Here is a 24314-nt window from a genome sequence, read left to right on the forward strand (position 1 = left end):
TGTGGCTAACTGCCTCCATGAACAACTGCCTCCTTTGCTCTTTTCTCCCTTAAAATCCAACCAGATTGATAGATTATCTTTTTTTTTTTAGAAATGGAGGTAAGGAGGTTATTTATAATTTCTAATTTTTCTACAACAAACATGTATTATTTCTGTTATAAACAACTAATCCTAAACTTTAAAACTAAACGCATTAATCAAATCCACTCAGATTCAAGTGTTGATAAAAGAAGTTGAAAAACTGTGAACATAACTAAGCATAAGGAACACTTAAAGCCTATGCCAAGTCTCCAAACATCAGGAGGCATTCAACAAATACTTATTGTGCACCTACTATGTGCCAGGTGCCATAGACACAACTGTGACCACGACAGGTGGGGTCCCTGGCCTCAGGAGGCTCACAGTCTTGCCAATTAGTTTGTCAACAGAGTGGCCATATGTCACCCTGTTTGGTGGGCAGAGTCCTGGTTTATAAGCATTTCTTCCAGAGTAATTATTAATAACACCCTTTTCATTCTCAAAAGTGTCCTAGTCTGGACAATGAATTACATGGATACCCTATTTATTTTTTAAAAAGGTACTTTTCCTATAAGGTTATACAATGTATATTATTCCAAATTTGTATCTTTTCAACTTAATTTCTTAAATTATAAAAAAATAACTTAGATATTCATCTCATTTTGATATATACTTGTTAAATAATGAAATCAAAGATTTACTTTAATCAAACAAGAGGAAATCAAAATCTGATTTTATTATATCAAAATGTGTAAAGTAAATAAATCAAATGAATATAAAAATCAAAACTTTATAAGCCCCTTGAGGGCAGGTATCTCTTTAGAGTATGACTTCAGCATTTTAGCCTGTGCCTATCCTAGCTCAGTACTGAGAACATACCGAGGTTTTTATGTCCCACTGAAAGTAAACAGGGCAGGAAATACATGAGTCTGCAACATCTTGTCAAAATGGAACCATCAAAGACTAGGGTTGTGGGAGAAAGACTCAAGAGCCAATCTGCCAAATTCGTAATAAGACACATCTGAGTATCAACAAGGATTAATAACAGCAGTGGGCTGAAATACATCAAATAGGCTTACATCCACCGGTGGCCTTTAGAGGATGCTAAGAGAACTAAAACCCCATAAGAAATACTATGTATCCTCAATTTTAACCTGCACATTTTACTGTTAAAAAAAAAAAAAAAAAGCTAGATAATTTTCCTCTGTTCTAAGATGCTGCTGTTGATTTTAAATGTTTATATTATGGCCAAGTCTATGTAAGAGACAACTGAAGCAGCCATAGTCTCTGATTTAGGCTCCAAACCTCAAGTTCATTTTTCACTGCTTGCCTTCCCTTACCCCAACATCCAATGAACCAATGTGTCCTGTTTCTTAAAACTGTCCTGTCCTTCCTCTTCCGATTGCTACCATAACACCCCAGAGTTTAGGTCCCAATCACTTCATACTCAGACTATTGTAAAAGTCTTTCTACTCCTCTTTCAAACCTTGCCACACACAGGTCTTCTAAACTAAGCTTTTCTAAAGAAATCAGACCATGTAACTCCCTGGCTACAAAACATTTATTGGTTTGTAGAGTCTAGAAACAAAATACAACTCTTTAGCAAAGCATTGGAAAGCCCTCCACCAACTGGGTCCAACTGACTTTTCCAGTCTTGACTCCCAGAGTCCTCCTCTTGCACCTAACATCCTCATGGTATTTCTCAAACGCACCTTAACTTTTCCACCTTGAAACTTTTGATTATGTCATTCTTCTTTCTACCTGGAACATCCTCCCCCACTATAATAATATGCTAGCCTTGTGTCTTAGGCTGAGTTCTCTAGGGGAGTAAAAGAGAGACAGAGAGAGATTTAATTCAAGGAAACAGCTCACACAGTTGTGGAGGCTGGCAAGCCCCAAATCTGTGTCAGGTGTCAAGCTGGTGGCTTCTCCTGACTCACACTGCTGGGGCTCACAAACCCAAAATTGGCAGGTCAGATGGCAGGCTACTGGCTCATGTCCCAAGACTCACAAGTCAGATGATGACAAGTCAGATATAGGATCCAGAGCAAGAGTGAGCCTTGCTGGACCATCCATTTACACACTGGAAGCAGGCCACATCCCCTATGAAACTCACCTTTCAACTGACTGGCTTCTCACAGGAGATCCCATCATGGAGATGATTACATTATATTATATTATGGAAGAGCAATCAGTCCAACGTCTGCCAAACCACTGAGAATCACAGCCTAGCCAAGCTGACACATAGCATTAACCATCACACCTTCTTTCAAGACCTAGCTCAAATACACCTTCTTCTTAAAGCTTTCTTGACCACCCTAATCAAATTATTTCTCCTTCTTCTAAACTTCTGTATCACAGACCTACTCACCTAACATAAACCCAAACCCACTGCCGTCGAGTAGATTCTGACTCCTAGCGACCCTACAGAAACCCTGGTGGCATAGTGGTTAAGTGCTACAGCTGCTAATCAAAGGGTCTGCAGTTCGAGTCCACCAGGCGCTCCTTGGGAACTCTATGGGGCAGTTCTACTTTGTCCTATAGGGTCACTATGAGTCGGAATCAACTTGACGGCACTAGGTTCTGGGAGCGACCCTATAGGACAGAGTAGAACTGCCCCATAGAGTTTCCAAAGAGCACCTGGCAGATTCGAACTGCTGGCCTCTTGGTTAGCAGCTGTAGTACTTAACTACTACGTCACCAGGGTTTCTGCACCTAACATACATCACCATAAATTGTAATTATTTTTACATAAATTTTATCTCCTCCACTGTAAGTTCCTTGACAGAAAAGAAAAAAAAAAAAAAAAATGCTTCCCCTTGACATCTAATGCTCTCCACAGAGGCATCCGCAAGATACACATAAAAATTCAGGACCACTTTCTTAGTTCTTTAGCACAAATGCTGTACTACTTTCTTCCTGTTTGCCTTTGTAAAAAGAAGGTGTACTTCAGATCTTCTACGTGTTTTCTCATCAAACTGCTAAATTAACTCTAGGCATTTTTGCTTGTTTCCTAGAATGCTTAAGAGGGTTTTTTTTTTTTTCTTTTAAAAAAATGTGGTATACTAATGGATTTTTTTTTTTTTTTTTAATGGAGTACTACTTAAGTGGTCCATTTAAGCTGGGAGGAAAAAAAATTTTTTTAAATACATATCAACTTGATGCTGCCAATTCCTTCCTCCTGTGCTATAAACTAAACTGTTTCAAGGAATGATCTGAATTTATACAGTGTATTTGCATACCCCGGTTTGCCTCAGGAGGAATTCTTTGCATTAGCAAGTATGAAGTGAAGCCTACCCAAGTACTACCCTTTCTACAATGGTATTTTGCCTCAAAGCCAACATCTTTTCTCCTTCAGGGGTGGCCAAATACTTAAATCCTCTCAGAGCAAGACATTATAGACAGTGAAACCTGTAGGCTTCTAATTGATAAATGAATTTCCTAGTAAACAAAAGGTGGCTAAATGAATCATTTCTTTTATAAGGATCAGCACAAAGCTGTTTCCTATGAGGCGGAGGTTAAAGATCTCCCAAATGTCCAACTTTTCCAAAGTGTTATACCACTCCATCCTCTCTAACATCAATATTCTTCCTCCCCTAAGTACTCTTCCTCCTGTTTTTGGGTTCCATAATTTGCTGCAACGTCTTGCAGAACTCAGAAACCGTATCAAGGTAATAGCTCACTTTGTTGTGGAGGCTGCCAAGTCCTAAATCTGTGGGTCAGGCGTAGGCTTCTCCTGACCCTTGGCTGCATGCAGGGGCCAAGGAACACAAATCGGCAGGTCAGATGACAAGCTGCTAGCCCAAGGGGCTGCAGAAGCTGGCAAATCCCATTGGCGGGTCAGACGGCAGGCTATTAGCTCAAGCTCCAAGAATCGGAGGTCAGATGACGACAAACTAGATGTGGGATCCAGAGTGAGTGCAAACTTTTTTTTGAGAAATCCCCCTTACTTGAAAAAGGTGGTGCAAGGGTGTGGCTTGAGTAAGGCAGTGACTTTAGTAAGGGTATGCCTCAAGATACACCCACCCTAATCCTGAGGTTTAGGATTTACAATACATACAATACCACAAAATGGAGGACAATTACACAACACTGGGAATCATGGCCTAGCCAAATTCTAACCATCACAGGTTCCATACACCTTATTTGCACTGTCCCACTCAATCACTGTGTGGGAGTCACAAAGACCATGGCTAAAAGGGCCATATTAAGTAAGTCAATGCACCACAGTGGCTATTTTCCACATACTCCTGGAGACAGAAGCTGTGCAAGAACTATACTCACAGATGTTTACAAATCATGTGTCTGCATGGAACTTAAGGCTGGGGTTGCGGGGAGGATCTTCAGCCCTACCTTAAAATGGCCCTGGGCAGAACTGTCTGTGAATGTCAAAAGATACCTTCCAAAGATAGTAATGTCAAAGATAATTTATATTTGTTTAAACAAATACAGAGATCCAGATATATATAGTGCATACATACGTACAATGTATGTTATGACTAAAATAAATCTATGAACAGATATTCAAGCTTGTTTAAGTATAGAGTTTAAAAGCTTGACTTAAAATGTTTCCAAATAGTAAAGGATATTAGTAAAATTTGAATAAAATCTGCAGTTTACCTAATAGTGATATACCAGTGTCGGTTTCTTAGTTTTAAGGAACACACTATGGTTATAAAGATGTTAACAATAGGCGAAACTATACAGGCACTCTCTTTACAGCTTTTGTATAAACCTAAAATCTAAAAGCACTTATTTAAAAGTATTCAGAAGTATTTATTGGCATAACACAGACTAAGTCATAATCATTTTAATCAAAAGATTTTCTTTGAATTAAAAAAGTGGGCTGCTTCATCTAGGTATTTACTTTTTTCAAAAATGAAATTTTTTTAACTGACTTTGCTTTTTTAAATTTTGATGTTTTCAAACATTCTCAGGTTTACTTGGTAAGGCTATCAATTTACAAATGGCTGGGTTTTTTCCAACCAGGATCCACATACAAACATGTATAAATATGTTTTATGGCTAAAATCCCAAACTGGCTAAGCCAAGATAACTTGACTGACTTCTGACATTAACTGGCATGGCTGACCACGGCTTATAATGCTATATGAATATGGAAGAACCTGCCTTAGAAGACTCAATGGCAACGTGTTTGGGTGTTTTTTTTTTTTTTATAACTTAGAGCAGTTCAGCACTATTTCCTTAAATGTGAAGTATGCATATTTTTAGATCCAGACATCAAAAAATTCACCATTAGAAAACTCTGCCACAAATATAAAAAGATATGTGTACATGGACACTCATTATAGCATTATTTACTATAACAAAAAACTGGAAACATAAATAATGGTATCCACAGACACTAACATACTATGCAGCCATCCAAATTATATACAGATTTATATTAACTAACACAAAAATATATCCACATTAAAAAAAAAAAAATAAGGATAAAGAACATGTAGGAATAGGATCATGCAATCCCATTTGTTATGGACTGAATTGTATTCCCCCAAAATATGTGTTGCATTCTTGCCTCTTGTACCTGTGGATATAATCCTGTTTGGAAACACGGCTTTCTTTTGTTATATTAATGAGGTCTGAAACATGGTAGAAGTAGTAGTAATAGTAATAGCATCAGAACCTGTCTAGCTTCATGGGGGATAATGACCAGGGATCAGCCCAAAGCTGATTCCCAGGAGGTGGAGGTCAGATATAACTCTACTCTCCAACCTTTTACAAATTCTGACACCAGCCATCCCTCCCACGGCACTCTCTACTTCTCTTCTGGGTTCAGTGATCAGTTGCAATGGCGACACAGAACTCACAGACCATATTTACAGTAAAGTGGTTTATTAAGGTACAGGGTACAACTCGAGAGCAGGATCAAAAGGCTGCAACTCAGGATTAGGATCAGAAAGCGTGTAGGCAAAGCCTGCCTTCTTCAGTGCAGGACAGCTCTCCTCTCAGTCCCCTGAGGACAGGCCTCCTCTCGGCCCCCTCAGGACAAGGCACCTCTTGGCTCTGCCATCTGCTGACGCTAGTTCTGCCGCTGGTCCCCTTCTGGGCCTCTCACTGTCTTCAGTGTTACAGCCCTTGACGCATGCTATACAGCTCTTTCAGGAGGTTCCTTGCCTCCTCTCTCGCTCTACTTCTCTCTTCCTTCTGCTTCTCTTCCTGCATCTGTCTGAAAAAACTCTGTGGGGCTTGCTACATATATAACCAAAAAAACCAAACCCACTGCCGTCAAGTCAATTCCAACTCATAGTAACCCTACAGGGCAGAGTAGAACTGCCCCATAGAGTTTCCACGGAGCACCTGGTGGATTCAAACTGCTGACCTTTTGGCTCGCAGCAGAATGCTTAACCATTGTACCACTAGGGTTTCCATATATATGTACATAAACACACAATTCCTTGTCAATTTCAAGGCATGGCCACTGGGGTGGGGGCACAACTGACCAATCCCCTTTCAGTAGACCAGACTCTTCATTTGCATAGAAGGCTACAGATACTTCATTTGCATAGTCTATTGACCACTCCCTGCAAGGTACATATCAATCATAGGGTAGGCTGCAGCCCAGGAACAGGCAAAAAGTATCAAAACCAAGTTGTTTACAGTTTACCCAGGAAATGTCAGTCAACCTGAACAGAAGTAACAAACCCTCTGGATAGAAAACTAGGGCAAAGGTAGCTCCTCAGGGCTTAGGGGAAAAAAACCTCTCAGGCTGTTTCGCCAAAGAACCAAGGCAAATGGCCACATAAAGGAGCTCATTGCACCACAGGTCATACCCATGTAAGGTTTAGATACTAACCCTAATTACTTCTGAACAGTTCACAGAGACGCACATATGGGGGAAGACAGACCCGGGGCTACTGATAAGGAAGGAATCCACAATGAGACCCTGATTTGGACTTTTAGCCACCAGAACTGTGAAAAAATAAATCTTCCCTTAAAGCCACCCACTTGTGTTTTTTTTTTAGCGCTAGTAACTAAGACATGATTTACGTACAACCATGGACACAGATGCACGCAGATGTGCACTCATTGGCAGAGATGTCTGGAAGGATGCTCACTAAAACATCAATAATAACTGTACCTCAAGATGGGGTAAATATGGGGAAGGGGATTTTTTTTTTTTCTTTATGTTTTTCTGTAATCCTTAAAAAAATCCTTAGATGGTTTTAAAACAGGCAGGCATAATTTTTTTTTTAATAAAAACAATAAAGCTAGTCTTTTAAAATTCTATATAGAAGTGATTTATTTCACACCTAAATAAAACATTAAGCATTAGTATCTCAATATGTAAGGAGCCCTGGTGGACTGGTGGTTAAGTGCTTGGCTGCTAACCGAAAGGTCAGTGGTTCAAACCTACCAGCCACTCTGTAGGAGAAAGACATGGCAGTCTGCTTCTATAAAGATTACAGCCTTTGAAATCCTATGGGGCAGCTCTATTCTGTCTATAGGGTCTCTATCAGTCAGAACTGGCTCAACTGCAGTGGGTTTGGTTTTGCTTTTTATCTAAATGTACAATTTTTTAACAAGTGACACCCATTCATAACAGAAAAACAGCAAGATATTTGTTATTAAACATTGTAAATTAAAAAAGAAAAAAATTTGCTGTCAAGTCAATTCCGACTCATAGCAACCCTATAGGACAGAGTAGAACTGCCCCATAGGGTTTCCAAGGAGTGGCTGGTATAAATTACAACCCTAGAAAACTAAGAAATAGTTATATTATGAAAACAACAGACGTTAGCCAAAAGACTCTATGTCGTTAACGTTAACTGCAATATTAACTATATATTTTTAGCTTATAGATACAACACACACCATCACCATATTATTACATTTAGCTCCAAAGGACCAACAAACACAAATTTGTCTTCTTGCCAAGGATTTATCTTTCCATCTATTTCAGTGAATATGGGAGCTGCAAGAGAACTTACAACCCATTCAATATAACCCTATAAGAGATGAGGAAACAGGCTCAGAAAAGTTAAATGGCTCCTCTATGGTCTCTAGTACTCTGATGTCTGATCATAAGGCTTAAAATAAAAATTACTCCTACATACACATTAAAAAACTAATTGCCATTAAGCTGATTCCAACTCATGGAAATCCCACGTGTTTCAGAGTAGAAATGCACTCCATGAGGTTTTCAATGGCAGTGACTTTATGGAAGTAGATTGCCAGGCCTTTCTTCCGAGGCACTTCTGGGTGGATTCAAACTGCCAATCTTTTGGTTAGTAGCCAAGCACTTAACCGTTTGCGCCTTCCAGAGACTCCACATAAATACCAGAATGGCTTTAAAAAAAAAAAAAAAAAACTGACAATATCAAGTGCTGAAGAGGACAAAGAATAATTAGAATTCTCATACCTTGCTCGTGGAGATCCAAATAGCCCTCTCACTATGGAAAACAGTTTGGCAGTATCTCAAAACATTAAGCATACACTTATTACATGATCCAACAATCTGTCTCCCAAGTATTTACCCTAGAAAAATGAAAACACAGCTCTGGTGGTGTAGCGGTTAAGAGTCTGGCTGCTCACCAAAAGGTCAGCAGTTCGAATCCACCAGCCACTCCTTGGAAACCCTATGGGGGAGTTCTACTCTGTCCTGTAGGGTCGCTATGAGTCAGAATTGACTTGATGGCAATGGGTTTGGTTTTGGTTTATTCATAATTGCCAAAAACTAGAAACAATCTAAATGTCCTTCAACTGGTGAACGGATTAAAATCTGTGGTATATCCCATACAATGGAATACTACGCAAAAACAAAAAGGAACAAACTGCTGATACTCACAAAAATTTGGATGAATCTCAAAGGCATTATGCTGAGTGAAAAAGGGCAGTCTCGAAAGGGTATATACTATAGGATGTTACTTACATAACATTCTCAAACGACAGAACTATAATGATGGACAACAGATCACCAATTGCCAAGGGTGGCGGGTAGAAGAAGGGTGTGAATACAAAGGGATAGCTTGAAGGAGTTTTTTGGAGTGATGGAACTGTTCTGTATTCTGAGTGTAGTGGTGGTTACACGATTACACGTGTTAAAATCTAGAGAGCTGTGCATACACCCAAAAGTCAATTTTACTGCACATTAATCTTAAAAATACAATAAATGATTTACTCAGCCTCTAGTTTCTAAAAGTCAGAACTTCTATAGAATACAAAAAATTCTTATGGATTTTAAATTCTACTTTTTAAAAAAATTAATTTTTCAATTATTAAAATCAAATGATTCAATGGGTCTTCTCTTATAAAATCTCAATGCCAAGAAAAGGACACATTTGGCAAGTTACATAACCTCAATTTGCCTCAATTTCTTCATTGTGGTAAAACAGGAATAATTACCTACCTGAAAGGGTTGTTGTGAGGATCAAATGGTGAATACTATGTAAAGGTTTGTTAAATGAATATATACATACATAATATATATAACTTTGGAGGAGCCCTGGTGGTACAATGGTTAGGCACTCAGCTGCTAAACAAAAAGTTGGCAGTTCGAACCCACCAGCCACTCCACAGGAGAAGGATGTAGCAGTCTGCTTTTGTAAAATTTTACAGACTTGGGAACCCTATGGGGCAGCTCTACTCTGTGCTATCGAGTCCTTTGGGTTGGAAATGCCTTGATGGCACACAACAACATATATAACTTTAGTACAAAAATGAAAGACAGCTCCAACCAAGTAATTTACAAGTTTTGTCCTTCTGGTCAACCAGGTTCTGATCACTGCTTTTCTGATAGAGCTGTCTCTGAAATACAACCCCAAGTCTAGAGTCTAATTTTCAATAGAAGTAGACATTCACTATTGAGTTTTTGCTGTATTTTCATTCTGTAACCACTTTACACAAGTAGATTACTATTTAAACCAGGCTTTCTTTTTTTGTGTGTGTGTTAAAGGAGGTTATACTGTAGAGTTTAAGAAATCTCTTTCTGAATATTCATTAATCCGCTTAGATTCTGTGTGTGTGTGTGTGTGTGTGTGTGTGTAGCAGCAGGAGGTATACCACCTCTTAGAAGACCATAGTTTAAAATGCTAGGCAAAATGGGGATCTAACCTTGACCCTTGCAGGGTTTCAAGTCTTTTAAGTCTTACCCATTTATATGGAGTAAGGTTTTAAATACAATGATTTTCTTCCTGTCTCATTTCTTAGCATCCTACTTCAAGCCTACACTACTTAACATAGTTTTAATTTTATCACGCTCCTCTATTTAATCCAATGAGCATTTGTTTAGCATCTACTGGAAGCAAACACCACTTAAGCATTACACAGGGCAGTGATTTTCAAACTGCATCCCAATCTTCTCCCTCCACTCTTTTTTTTTTTAATGAAATAGAATAGAATAAAAACAAAAAATACAGACTGCCTCACAGACAGTACAGGTAAGTACTGCTTCATAAAGCTTTTGTTTCAGTTGCGGGTGTGCGTATGAATGTGAGTACGTGTGAGCATGCACGCAGTGCTTCTCACTGTGGATCATGGTAAAAAAGTTTGACAAATACACTATAGGGAATTAAATAAACATCAGTTCTAGATTTAGAACAGTCCAGCCCTGCAACAGTTGGCTTCTGTAGTCATGTTTTCTAGTACTTGGTACACCATCTGGCCTTGGAAACATACGTCATCTTAAAAAAAAAAAAAAAAAAAAGTATATATATGGGATACTTTCCATTGAGGAGAGACTGGAAAACAGAACCAACTATCTTTCGGATGTTGATTATAATATAATGTCTGATGAGCTGGAATGGATAAAAGTTTGCATATTCTTTACCACAACCTGACAGGAAGAAATCAGCCATTTGAAGTGTGATCATCTCTTTAGACCATGCATGTGTTTTCCAAATGTAATTTAAACATGTTTCTCACTTAGCAGCTTTTCTTTTTTTTAACTTACCATACTATATGAGATTTAAATATATTCTATGTCAAACAACCAAATGTTCTCCTTTAAAGCAAAGCAGATACACATTACCCATTGCTGTCGAGTGGATCTGGACTCATAGCGACCCTACAGGATACAGTAGAACTGCCCCATAGGGTTTCCAAGGAGCGGCTGCTGGATTCCAACTGCCGACTTTTGGTTGGCAGCCGAATGCTTAACCACAGCACCACCAGGGCTCCAGACACACAACAGGATCACAAAAGTAAAGATTTCTCTTCTTAAAAAAAAAAGTATACCCCTAAGTCTGCTATGTAATACATATATAAAGACTTTTTCCTTTTGTGATTAACCGTTTATACAACATCTGTATTCCAAGATAACCTGGCTTTACTTACTGGGAGGCTATATATAGCCTATTAAAAAAAAAAAGATTACTTGTCCACTAAAATATATCCTAAAACCAATTTTCATATTTAAAACCCTGCTAATATTTAGGAAATTACTAAGCTTATATCTTCTCTAAACTTAGGTAAGCTAAAAATGACCTTCGTGTACTAAATCTAACAAAGTCAATGCTAAAATTGCTACCTGCCTGGTGGTATTACAGGAGAGTTTCTCAACCTCCACACTACTGATGCTTTGGACCAGATAATTTTTTTGTTGTGGAGGGCTGTTCTGTGCATCGTTAGGATGTTTAGTAACACCCCTGGCCTCTATCCACTAGATGCCAGTAGCATACCCTTACCCCGAGTTGTGACAATCAAAAATGTCTTCAGATATTGCAAAATCACCCCCAGTTGAGAACCACTGCTTTATATGTTTATACTTTAATCATTATTACCATGTTTTCCAAAAGAAGGAAAATGGTATTACTGCAACTAAAGTGAAAAATTTGATCAAGTGTAGTTTTTTAACAGAAACAAAGATGCCTCAGCAGTTATTAAAGTGCATGGCTATGCAAAACAGCCTGGTACTGGTACAACAACAGATACATAGACCAATGGAACAGAATTGAGAATCTAGACTAAATCCATCCACATGAGCAACTGATATGTGACGAAGGCCCCAAAACAGTTCAATGGGGAAAAGACAGTCTTTTGAACAAATGGTGCTGGCATAACTAGATATCCATCTGCAAAAAAAAGGAAATGAGACCCATACCTCACTCCATGCACCAAAACAAGCTCAAAATGGATCAAAGACCTAAATATAAAATCTAAAAAGATAAAGATCATGGAAGAAAAAATAGGGACAACGTTAGTAGCCCTAATATATGGCACAAACAGTATATAAAACATTACTAACAATACAGAAGAAAAACTAGATAACTGGGAGCTCCTAAAAATCAAACACCTATGCTCATTCAAAGGCTTCACCAAAAGAGTAAAAAGATCACCTACAGACTGGGAAAAAGTTTTTAGCTATGACATTTCCAATCAGCGCCTGATCTCTAAAATCTACATGATACTGCAAAAACTCAACTACAAAAAGACAAACAACCCTATTAAAAAATGGGCAAAAGATATGAACAGATACTTCACTAAAGAAGACAGGTAGCTAATAGATACATGAGGAAATGCTCACAACCATTAGCCATTAGAGAAATGTAAATCAAAACTACAATGAGATTTCATCTCACTCCAACAAGGCTGGCATTAATCCAAAAAGCACAAAACAATAAATGTTGGAGAAGCTGTGGAGAGACTGGAGCACTTATACACTGCTGGTGGGAATGTAAAATGGTACAACCACTTTGGGAATCGATTTGGCACTTCCTTAAAAAGCTAGAAATAGAACTACCATACAATCCAGCAATCCCACTCCTTGGAATATATCCTAGAGAAATAAGAGCCTTTGCACGAACAGATATATGCACACCCATGTTCACTGCAGCACTGTTTACAAAAGCAAAAAGATGGAAGCAACCAAGGTGCCCATCAACAGATGAATGGATAAATAAATGATGGCATATTCACACAATAGAATACTATACATTGATAAAGAACAGTGATAAATCTGAAACATTTCATCACATGGAGGAAAATGGAAGGCATTATGCTGAGTGAAATTAGTCAGCTGCAAAAGGACAAATATTGTATAAGACCACTATTATAAAAACTCGAGAAGTAGTTCAAACAGAGAAGAAAATATTCTTTGATGGTCACGAGAGTGGGGGAGGGAGGGGGTGGAAGAGGGGTATTCACTAATTAGTAGATAAGAACTACTTTAGGTGACAGGAAAGACAACACACAACACAAGTGAGGTCAGCACAAATGGACTAAACCAAAAGCAAAGAAGCTTCCTCAATAAACTGAACGCTTTGAAGACCTGCGTAGCAGGAGCAGGGGTTTGGGGACCATGGTTTCAGGGGACATCCAAGTCAACTGGTATAATAAAATCTATTAGGAAAACACTCTGCCTCCTACTTTGGAGAGTGGCGTCTGGAGTCTTAAGCACTAGCAAGCAGCCATCTAAGATGCATCAATTGGTCTCAATCCACCTGGATCAAAGGAGAATGAAGAGCACCAAGGCCACAAGGTAATTACGAGCCCAAGAGACAGAAAGGGCCACATAAGCCAGAGACTACATCAGCCTGAGACCAGAAGAACTAGATGGTGCCCAGCTACAAGTGATGACTGCCCTGACAGAGAACACAACAGAGAACCCCTGAGGGAGCAGGAGAGTGGGATGCAGTGGGATGCAGACCCCAAATTCTTGTAAAAAGACCAGACTTAATGGTCTGACTGAGACTAGAAGGACCCTGGTGGTCATGGCCCCCAGACCTCCTGTTGGCCTAGGACAGGAACAATTCCCAAAGCCAACTCTTCAGACAGGGATTGGACTGGGCAATGGGTTAGAGAGGGATGCTGGTGAGGAGTGAGCTTCTTGGATCAGGTGGGCACTTGAGACTATGTTGGCATCTCCTGCCTGGAGGGGAGATGAGAGGGTAGAGGGGGTTAGAAGCTGGCAAAATGGACCCAAAAAGAGAGTAGAGGGAGGGAGCGGGCTGTTTCATTAGGGGGAGAGCAATTGGGAGTATGTAGCAAGGTGTTTATAAGTTTTTGTGTGAGAGGCTGACCTGATTTGTAAACTTTCACTTAAGGCACAATAAAAATTAAAAAAAAAGAAAAAAAAAAGTGCATGGCTACATCCAATTACATTCCACCAACCACTTGGTTGGTAAGTCCACCAAATTTCAAAGTAATGTTAGGTATATTTATTTTAGGAGCCCTGGTGGTACAGAGGTTAAAGCTCTCAGCTGCTAACCACAAGGTCAACAGTTCCAACCCACCAGCCCCTCTGCTGGAGAAAGATGTGGCAGTCTGCTTCCTTAAGATTCAAGCCTTGGAAACCCTATGGGACAGTTCTACTCTGTCCTACAGAGTCATTGTGAGTCAGAATCGACTCAATGGCAATGGGTATACTTATTTTAGCTAAGTTTTTCATGTTGCTATTTGTTTACAACCTTGGGTTTCAAAGAAGTTTAAATAAACAGCAGTTATAAAATTTAATTAAAATAAATTTTAATATTTAGTAATGCAGGAAGGATTGATTTCAATACTATAAAATGAGATGCTAAAAGAAAGATTTAGTGGTTAGAAGAAGAAATCTTTCAGGTGTCAGAGTTATTTTTAGGACTTTTTCAACACAGTTACCCCCTCTTTATTTAAAGATAAACAAATCGAGGCTTGCTCTTAGGTTAACTTGGGAATTCTCTTAGTATTATGAAAATCCAAACTAGGTGTTTGAGGATACACTAAAAAAATGGTTTGAAATTATTCTGCCCTACTATATATTTCCATATTTAATTTAAAATATGGCATTATATTTTCCTATTGGTCATTTGGGGGAATATTTTTTAAATAAAAGAATTATTTCATAGGTAAACATTCATTTGGGTCAAAATTTTATAATTCTAAGTATAAAAAAGTATATATTGAATAGAACAGCATTATTCATGACAGCCAAAAACCAGAAATGACCCATTTGTTCATCAATGATAAAAAGGACAAATCAATTATAATATATTCAGACAATGGCATATTATATGACAATAAACAAATTCTTGTTACACTCAACAATATGGGTGAATCTCATAAACATAAGTAGCCAGACACAAAGAAATATATACTGTATTCCACCTATATAAAGTTAAAAAAAAAAAAAAAAAAACACACAAAGTCAATCTATGTTGCTAGAACTCAGGGAAGTGGCAACCTTTGGGAGGGTAGTAATTGGGAAAAGACACAAGAGGCTTCAGGGATATTACTAGGTGCTGGTTACATAGCAAAAAATCATCAAGCTATACACCTATGACTTCTCTACTTTTCTATGTGTTATGTTTTATTTTAATGAAAAATTTACTTTTTAAAAAAGTATACAGGTGGAGCAACTAGGAGTATATAGCAAAGTGTATATAAATTTTCGTATGAGAGACTGGCTTGATTTGTAAACTTTCACTTAAAGCAAATTAAAAAAAAAAAGTATACAGGGAAACATCTCCCGCCAACCCAGGTCCCTCAGTCATCCAGTTTACCCCTCAACAGGCAACTAATATTATTAGTTTCTTCTGTGCTTTTACAGAGTTATTCTATGATATATAGTGAAATACCCAGATATGTTCTCTCTCACACAAACTTTTATACAAATAGCATATTACACACTGTTCTGCTCCTTGTTTATTTCATTAATATCATATCTTAGAGATTTTACCATAGCAATATAGTTTTCTCATCTTTCCTCATTCATATTGTATGCAAATATGCCCTAATTTCCTTAACCACTCTATGCTGATAGACATTTAGGTTGTTTCCAATCTTTTGCTGACTGTATATGCTAAAAATAATGTAAGGATCCCTACAATGAGAATCTTTCAGGCAAGGTAACTTCAAACAGATTCCAGCTCTACCAGCATATTAATACAGGAAAAGTCATGGACATCTGGGCCACAGGCTTATGAGGAATGGTGAAAACTGTATTACAGAGTTAGCCATAAAATTGAGATCACAAACATACTAGACACAAACACATACAAAGCTATGCTTCAGTGTTCACAGGCCACTGGTATTACTTTAAATATGTTAAAATGATACATTTGAAATTGTGAAAACAATTTATAAGGGCCAAGTTATAAATCTTCTCATTTTTGTAGGTCACGCAGTATAAGAGGTTATGTTTTATTTGAATTTCAAAAACTGAATCAAAATTCCAAAGCTGGAAAGTATAAATGTATTAAAGACTATATTCTGCACTAGCACTAAAGACAAAAAGGAATCACCTGACACTGTAAATCTCTGTGAAACCCTCTAAGAGTCATAACCCTCTGATACCACGTGCACAGTAAAGACCAAAAAATCAGGCTAAGGAGCTACTGTTTGCATTGTTTCCATTTCTGTTCTCTACCAACAATCCCTCCTCACCACACACTCACTGGTTTATCAAGAAACTGACAGAAGCCACAAGCTATCTTCTAGCCCGTTTGACTTTAGAGGACCAGGAAAAATAGTTGCCAAAAAAAAAAAAAAAGCACACTCTCCATCAAAGAAAAAGTTTATTTAACAAAATATATTACAGCTTAGAAAAAAATATGTAACTCAATCCCTTAAATTTCGTTTGCTTAGTCATCCTGGGCTCACACAGCGTAAGTGTTGTTATTATTACATTCTGGCTGAGATTTTTTTCAAGTGTCCTGCAAAACCTAAGGTAAGTCAAAGACCATTATTTGCCAATCTCTCTTTTATCAGCAATCCAATACTAGTGACTTATTCCACTGATGGGCAAGCCAATAGGTAGCTCGATAATAAAAGAAAATGAGAATTAGCAGATTCTGTAGGGGTAAATTCTAATGCATTACTGATGGGTCTACCTTGTCTGAAAACTCTCTAGATAACTCTTATGGGCTCATAGACTCATCATAACAATATCATAACAATATTCTGCAAAAATGACAAAACCATTTAATTCTAGAATAACCCAAGAAATCCTATTTTAAAAACTGTATGCATGCATACTATACATATGACCTTAAATCTACTTTTCAAAGTAATCCGTCTCTTAAATGATGTTTAGAAAAGGGAAAAGGTAAATTTCTTTTTTTTTTTTTTTACCGTAAAACTGCCTTTTGGGCTAAAAGACAAGGGAAGGAATTATACACACAACCTATAGGCTTAAAGTGGAAAGCTGATAAAATCTGGCAGGTAAAGGGACCTTACTTTTCTTTCCTTTCCCCACCAAAGTAAAAATGCCTAAGGCACTCAAGACTATAGCCCTAATAACTGTTTATGATTTAAACCTCAGAAAAGTAATGGGAATTCTGTAAGAGAAAATGTCCATAAGTATTTTTTAAAAATCAAAGATAACTGCTTTACAAACAGATTAAAATAAGCATCTGATGTCTCCACTGATTCTACCAGGCACTTTATGGCTTGCATTAACCATGAAAATTTACACAACACTTTGCACGTGATTCAACTCTGGACACAGAACTCATTGAGATATGTTAATGTCCCAAAACACCCGCTTCACCACACGAGCTCTGAATAGGCTTAAACAAGCACAGGCTGTGGGTAACACTATAGAATTTGAAGCCAAATTTTATCTTCTCCACCAAGTTCGGCCAACCATAAGGGCAACAAATCAAGGTTCCAATAAGCATATAGCACCTGCAAGACTCAGTTATGCTCCAAGTCAAATATTTGCAATTTTTTCATCCCAAATCAGCACAAATGAAAGTACGCAGATCGCAGCTCCAAATCTGTAATTCTTGTCATAAGCCAAAACGATCTGTAGTTTCACTCCCACATCACCGGTGTCCTAATCATTTATTGAGTCTCTAGTATGTACGTGAGCCAGGACCTGTGCTAGAAACCTGCACACATTATATTCTCATAACAAATCCCATTCTGTTGATGAGGAAACTGAGGCCAGAGAGGTCAAGGTGTCTTGCTCAATGCCCTAAAACTAGTAAATGGTGGAACTGGGAATTCAAGCCTAGTTCTCTCTGGCTCCAAAGAACTGTCTGCCTCCCCAGTCCTCCAACGTCACTAACTGCAACACCAATTCACCTCTATCAAAGTAAATTCAAGTGCTGTCTGAAAGTACGCCAATAGCTGAGAATACCATCATACCTAAAACTGTAACACAAGACCCAAGGGTTCCCAGCGAGGAAATGCTGCCACCTCCTTTAGAATAACTAGTTCCAAAGTTCACAATTCAAAAGAATCCACTTTTTTTTTTTTTTTGGCTGTCTCTCAACTGACTTTTTAGAACAAGGGAAATGAAACTCAAGAGTATCTTCACAATTTTTGGTAAAATTATTTAAAACCCTTGAAAAAAGGGTGATTTTTTTTTTAATAGTTCACATTACAGTTTATTTCTTCAACAGGCTTCAGACATTCAAAAACAAAATCACATCGGTAGCATTACTAATCAACTTTTTTTCTACAGACTTGAAAAGTATTTTCTTACCACAGTACAAGATTACTTCCCATACTTAGAGCAGAAATGAAAACAGCTCTGAGTATCACGAATCAGATCTTGAGGCCACAGTTGCAGAAAGTGGGTGCCGCTTCCCTTGAGTAGGAGCTGCTGATGTGAAACCTCCTAAGGGAAGGGTGTCTGAAGAACCGTGCTGAAGAAACTAAAGCAAGCTGTTTGTATTAACAAGAGCGAGCTGCTGGCACCTCTGTTTAAGTGTTTCACTGCTATGCAGTTGTTTTCCAGCTTCCAAGCTCTGAATCTGGCAGGGAGAATGCTGTTCCTGTTACACGATCAGCTGCTCTGTGGTGTGTGGGTGTTTAACTAGGTAAGTGACTGGTTAGAAGAGGTTCTGCAATATTAAACCAAGGAAGCACATTGTCCCCTGAGATTTTAATGGTCTATCACTACGCTACACTGACAAAGAAAAGTAACATATTTGCAACTTTGAAATAGTTTTGGTTTAGGATAAGCAAATAATTTCCAACAGTAAAACATCAGGTGTGACACGAACAAAAAATATAACCTGTAATATAAGCCACTTCAAGCATGTTTATTAGATAATTAAAAAATGCAGTATTTGCAGCCTCAGCATGCCTTCAAACTTCAGAAGGTACATTGCATAATTACTGGAATAAATGCTATTCTTCAGGTGTGTGAAACAGGTTCTATGCAAGATTCCAAGGTTCCCTTGCTTTCCAAAGAGCTGGTTAATACCATGAATTCCTTAGTCTCTCCGAACCCAAAAATACAAAAAAAAAAAAAAGGTCTCAAAGAATTCTTTAAGTGAAAAATATTGTCAGAATTGTAAGCTGCTAGAGAGTGAGGGACTGTGGTTTTTAATGTCACTGCCCCATCACAACATTATCACAAACGGGAATAAATGTGTCTTGACTGAAATATTATCACAAGGCAAAAGCTGAGTAAAATGTAACTGAAACAAAAATAGCTGATACTTATCCCTGCTTATTGGTAGAATGGTGCAATGTTCATTCCTAGTTTTAGATTTTAAATGTGGAAACTGAATTCCCTAACTACAACTAAAATCCTTTCATTAAAACAAAATAATGATAAAAAGATGATCCCAAGGGCAGCGTCAATCTTATTAAAGACATGAAATCATATACAATAAAGTTGAAAAAAATCCTCTTCATGCAGCAGGTGCTCCACTCTGGGAATGATAAAGCCTTCTTTTAGGAGATCTGACCAGTCTCAACCAACACATAAAGATTCCTAACAGGCATTATAAAACAGACCATGTACTTTGCCGTTGAAATCTGCTACATTTAGAATACAACACAAGGAACATACATTATCAACTGGTCAAATTTAAACAAATAATTTTGACTTAATTTTTTACTTCCTGAAAGACTTGCATATATATCTGTTTTTCACAGGAAGACAGTGAAATGATACCTTACAAATACATAACTCACTGTAATCAAAGAACATAACACAAGGTTAGATACATAATCCACTTTGCTGTATATTGCTCAGGACCAAAGTAATGCGAATCCGTAAAAACAAAACGAACAAAACACCAAACTCAAGTTTCTTTCACTTTTGCATAATATAGATCTTAGCCTGAGGTCCCAGGACCAGCTCCAAAGATATCCGTAATTGCATACAACATTATGTGTGTCTATTTCACTGAGAAGAGAGCCCAAAAGGTTTCCACCACCTCAAAGAAAGGTTAAGAACCACTCGCACAGACATTTCCAGGATCATTAAAACTGAGCAGTGAACCTTTTAAACAAAATTATACTAAAGGTAGTATCCATATGAATACATGTGCACAGTCCTGATACAAACAGCCAAGCTGCCAGCGCTGACAATCATGGAGCAGCTCACCACTCACAAACCAGCAGAACATGGGAACATCACCTGCATTCGGCACATAAACGTACACATCCCAGCAACAGCAGCTCTTCGTTCCCTAAACATACATGTGTTGTCAACAAAGCATGTGCTAGTTGGCTTTCCCGGAACAATACGGGCCTGGCCATGTCTGGAAAAAACACATAAACATTTTTCCCAAAATATTACCCTCTTTATTTCACTACACCTTTGACTAGAGGTGTTAAACATTATAACAAAATATATAAAATTCCCCAACATCATGTGTATCTAGAGTAACAGGGAAAACAAACAAAAAAAAGCCTCAGGTATTACTGAGAGTCCATGGGAGATGCATATAAGAGATACACTATGATGATGATGCTTGAACATGGGGACAATCGGAGGAATCAAAGGGACTCACTCAGGAACATCCCGAGAACATGGTTGTGGAAAGCACCCTTCTCCAAAGGCAAAACCACATTCCTTTGATTGGCACAAGCCATTCCCGACAATGGATTCGCGATGACAGGGGCTGTTCCGCAATCAGGAAGTACGCGTGCGTGTATGCTGGGGGGCGGTGGGAAGGTGGATACTAGATGGGATCAAAGACTGGCCTCCAAAGAAGGGCGTATGGGATCTTAAATCGTGAAGACAGACTTGGAGAGTGAGGCTGGGGCATTTATCATTTCTACAGGAGACAACCCTCGACAACGAGCATGTTCTGTGAAGATGTAACGGCGGTGTCACTACCTTTAGGATCTCGGATCTAAGAAAAGTAGAGCCTGATTGGAGAGGAGAGGAGGTGGGGGTGGAGAAAGGTCTGCATTACCCACTGGGGTGAGTGTTGGGGCTGCTGGTGGTGGGTGTACATCAGCTGCATTTCATCTCCTGGCGGCACGATACTCCCGGGGGCTGGAGGTTTGGGCGCAACCGCAGGGCAGGGGGAGGCAGCGGCTGCACGCCACCAGCTGCAGGGCAGGAGGATCCTCGCAAGAGGACCGGTGCAAACCTCCCCCCAGTCCGCTAATCCGTGCAGCCCCTGCCTCCCCTCAGGCCTCAGGGCAAGCGGACTCGCAGCAAAACTGGAGCCGAGCCCGGGTCCGGGAGGGAGGGAGGGGGGTGGCGAAAGGGCAAAAGCGAGGCGCCCCCGGCCCAATCTCGGTGCCGGATCCGGGGCCTCGCCGCTGGAGGGGGGCTGCTCCGGCCTAGTGCGCGGAGCGCCTCGGCGAAGGGTTAACCCGGCCCCCAGAGCCTGCCCGGCGCGGCGGGCGGCGGAGAGGAAGAGCTGCTGCAGGGGACGAAACCGCGACTGTGGCGTGTGCGTGGGGGGAAACGGGCCCCTACTCACCCGGGCCGGCCGCCTCCGCCTCCGCCGCCTCGACCGCCGCCTCGGCGGTCCATCTCTGCGGCGGGGGGCCTGTAGCCGCGGCGCTCGAGTAACAACCGCCGGCCGGGCCGGCCCCTCCCCCCCGCCCAACGTCTGGCCTCAGGGCCGCTCCTCAGACCCGGCCTCGGCCGCCGCCGCCGCCGCCGCCGCAGCGCTACGTGGCCGCCGCTCCGACGTCTCGCGACTCCCTTCCGAGCGCGCGAGGGCGAGCGGGGCCGGCGGGGCGGGCGGCGCGCGGGGAGGGAGGCAGGGGAGGGGGTGTGCGTGTGTGGATGTGTGTGCGGAGAGGGGGCAGGGAGGGAGGGCGAGTGGCGAGAGCGCGCGCGCGCACCCGCGGGCCCTTCCCTCGCTGGCCCCCCCGCCCAACAGGGATCCCGACACCTCCCTCTGCCCGCCCCCCCTTGGCATCCCGGCCGCTGGAAGCGGCAGCGCGCATGCGCAGCCCCTCGGGGCTGGCCCTGGCGCACCTTTTCTCCCTCCTGCCACATTGTGAGCGCTCCGCCGCCCAGATAACCGCCGACTCCCAGCTCCACCCCCGCCCTCTCCCACTCCGCCCACTCCCTAGAGCCCAGGTAAAGGCGTGGACTGCGCATGCGCACCGCACCTCTGGGGCCGGGGGGCGTGGTTGCTGAAAGGAAGCCAAAACGTAAGGTGGGAGGGAGCTCTGGGCAGGGGGTGTGGGATTCCACAAAATAGGGGGCGCGTTAGGATTAGGGAAAGATAAAGTGAAAAAGGGGGCGAAAGTAAAAAAGTGGGCCGAAGTGAGATTTAGAAGTGAAAGAGCCTTTGGTTTTCAAATAAAGTGGAAAAAAAAAAATTGGCTGCTAGCCTCCTCCTCACTGGAGGGCAGTGTGAGTGACAGAGGACAAATATAAAAGAGGCAAAATGCGAGCAGTAGTAGTCATTTCCCAGATAAATGGGGCCGCTAATAAAAACTGGAGAAATTTAGAGATTGCCAGAATGGTCAGAAAAACAGTAAGATTTAGAGTCGCCCTTGTCCTGTGGCCAGGAATAGGGAAGAGGATGTGTGCGTGTTTGAGACATAGAGCTGCTTCAAGGAAGGAAGACTCCATTGTAAGTATTACAGCACTATGACTAATTCGCTATTAATCGTTAATATAACTAATGGCACTATTAGCTAACAAAGGAGCCCTGGTGGCGCAGTGGTTAAGCGCTCAGCTGCGAAATTCGAACCCACCAGCCACTGTGCGGGACAAAGATGTGGCAATCTGCTTCGGTAAAGATTAAACCCAGTGCCCCGTCACAGCCTTGGAAACCCTATGGGACAGTTCTACTCTGCCTTATAGGGTCTCTATCGGGTCTGCCCTATAGGAATCAAGTCTACTGGCAATGAGTTTGGCTTTTATTAGCTAACAAGATAGTATTTATCCAAGTTCACATCCAAGAGAGGGTGTCCAAAATGGAAAGAGCTTGGGTTTACAGGGAGGGTAAATGAACTCCGCAAGGTGAAGGCCTAGGTTGGAAAAGAATCAAGGCAGCAACTCTGAGGGTCAAGCTGACCCTTTCCCACCGTAAACCAAACTTCCAAGATGTTTTCCAAATCTATCTTAATTGGAGCTCCTTATCTTCTTTCCATTATTAAAAGCCCTCTCCCCAAAACAGCACACCCTCCCAAAAAAACACTGTAGGGAATAAAATGACCTGAGTCTGGGACAGGGTTACAAAAGAGAGTGAAACTTTATAGATAAACAAATGCTTGTTTTTTATTACACCTGGACTCCAGACTCCAGGAATCGTAATTTTGGCAACTTTGGGCCACATTCTTCAATAGTGACTTTCTTAGGGGATAAACACTAAGAAGGATATGGTCCTTCAGCAGGTAGAGAGAAAATCCTCAAGCAGAACAGGCGGAAATAAGCATACATAGTAAAACGAAAGACTTAGATTCAAAGTAAGAAAGAACGTAGCACCCGTGAGGGCTGGTGAACCTGGAACATCAGACTGAGACGTGTAGCTTTGCCATCTTGGACTCTTGATCCATTCCACCACTTTCTACCTGTCCTGTTTGGAAGAGGGGTGTGCTGAGTGATGCCTAAAGAATGAGGTGACCTTCCAAGTACCTGTGCCTCTCTGTCCGCAGGCCAACTCTCTGCAAAAGCTCCTAATAACTAGAATAGAAATAATGTTACCTTCCATTTGAAGAGTGCTTTATGATTTTTGCAGGGTGGTTATGTCCATTTTCTCATCAGATCTTCCAACAACCTGCAAGGCAGGCAGGACAGGTATTATTCCCAATGGAGGAAATCCAAGCCAAGGAAGGTTTAATGGTTTGGCCAAAGTCACCCAGCCAAGTAAACAATGGAGCCAGAACAGGATCCAGGTTTCCTGACTTCCAGTGTGCTGTTCTTCCAGAGGGCTTGGCAGGCCCACTCTGAAAAACTGCTACAGATTCCTGTGGGTTAAAACCAGGGGCCCTTGGATTGTGCTAATATTCAGTTTTATTTCTGCACCTCTTTTATTTAGTGATTTTTTCTTTCTCCCTCCAGGACTCTGGGACTTACCCCTATGTATTTGGAGCCTCATGACCTATGCTTTGGAAGGCCTTGGGTCTTGGGCCTCAGAGCTAGCAAGGTCCCTCTTTGGAGCTACCAGTTCCTCTACTCTCTTTTAGCTCTTCCCCTTCACGTATCTATCAAAGGGAGGAGACTGCCAGCCAATGTGATCGCTGGACAG

The 24314-nt window shown here is 40.6% G+C and overlaps 1 protein-coding gene across 4 annotated transcripts in view; it reads right to left on the reverse strand.

Moving 5' to 3' along the window:
• ZNF652 (zinc finger protein 652) overlaps positions 1-23792 on the reverse strand; it is a 70353-nt gene extending 46561 nt beyond the window's left edge. The window contains exon 1 of one of the 4 annotated variants that reach the window (XM_064271190.1): positions 23771-23792. The gene's annotated coding sequence lies outside the window, so the exon portion shown is untranslated. Of the gene's footprint in view, positions 1-20654; positions 21281-21581; positions 21711-23770 lie in introns of those variants that run through there. The other 3 variants (XM_064271189.1, XM_064271192.1, XM_023553607.2) reach the window with 3 other exon arrangements.
• Between the last annotated feature and the right edge of the window lie 522 nt (positions 23793-24314).

The sequence above is a fragment of the Loxodonta africana genome, chromosome 18 (genome assembly GCF_030014295.1).
Source record: "Loxodonta africana isolate mLoxAfr1 chromosome 18, mLoxAfr1.hap2, whole genome shotgun sequence".
Classification (NCBI taxonomy): domain Eukaryota; kingdom Metazoa; phylum Chordata; class Mammalia; order Proboscidea; family Elephantidae; genus Loxodonta; species Loxodonta africana.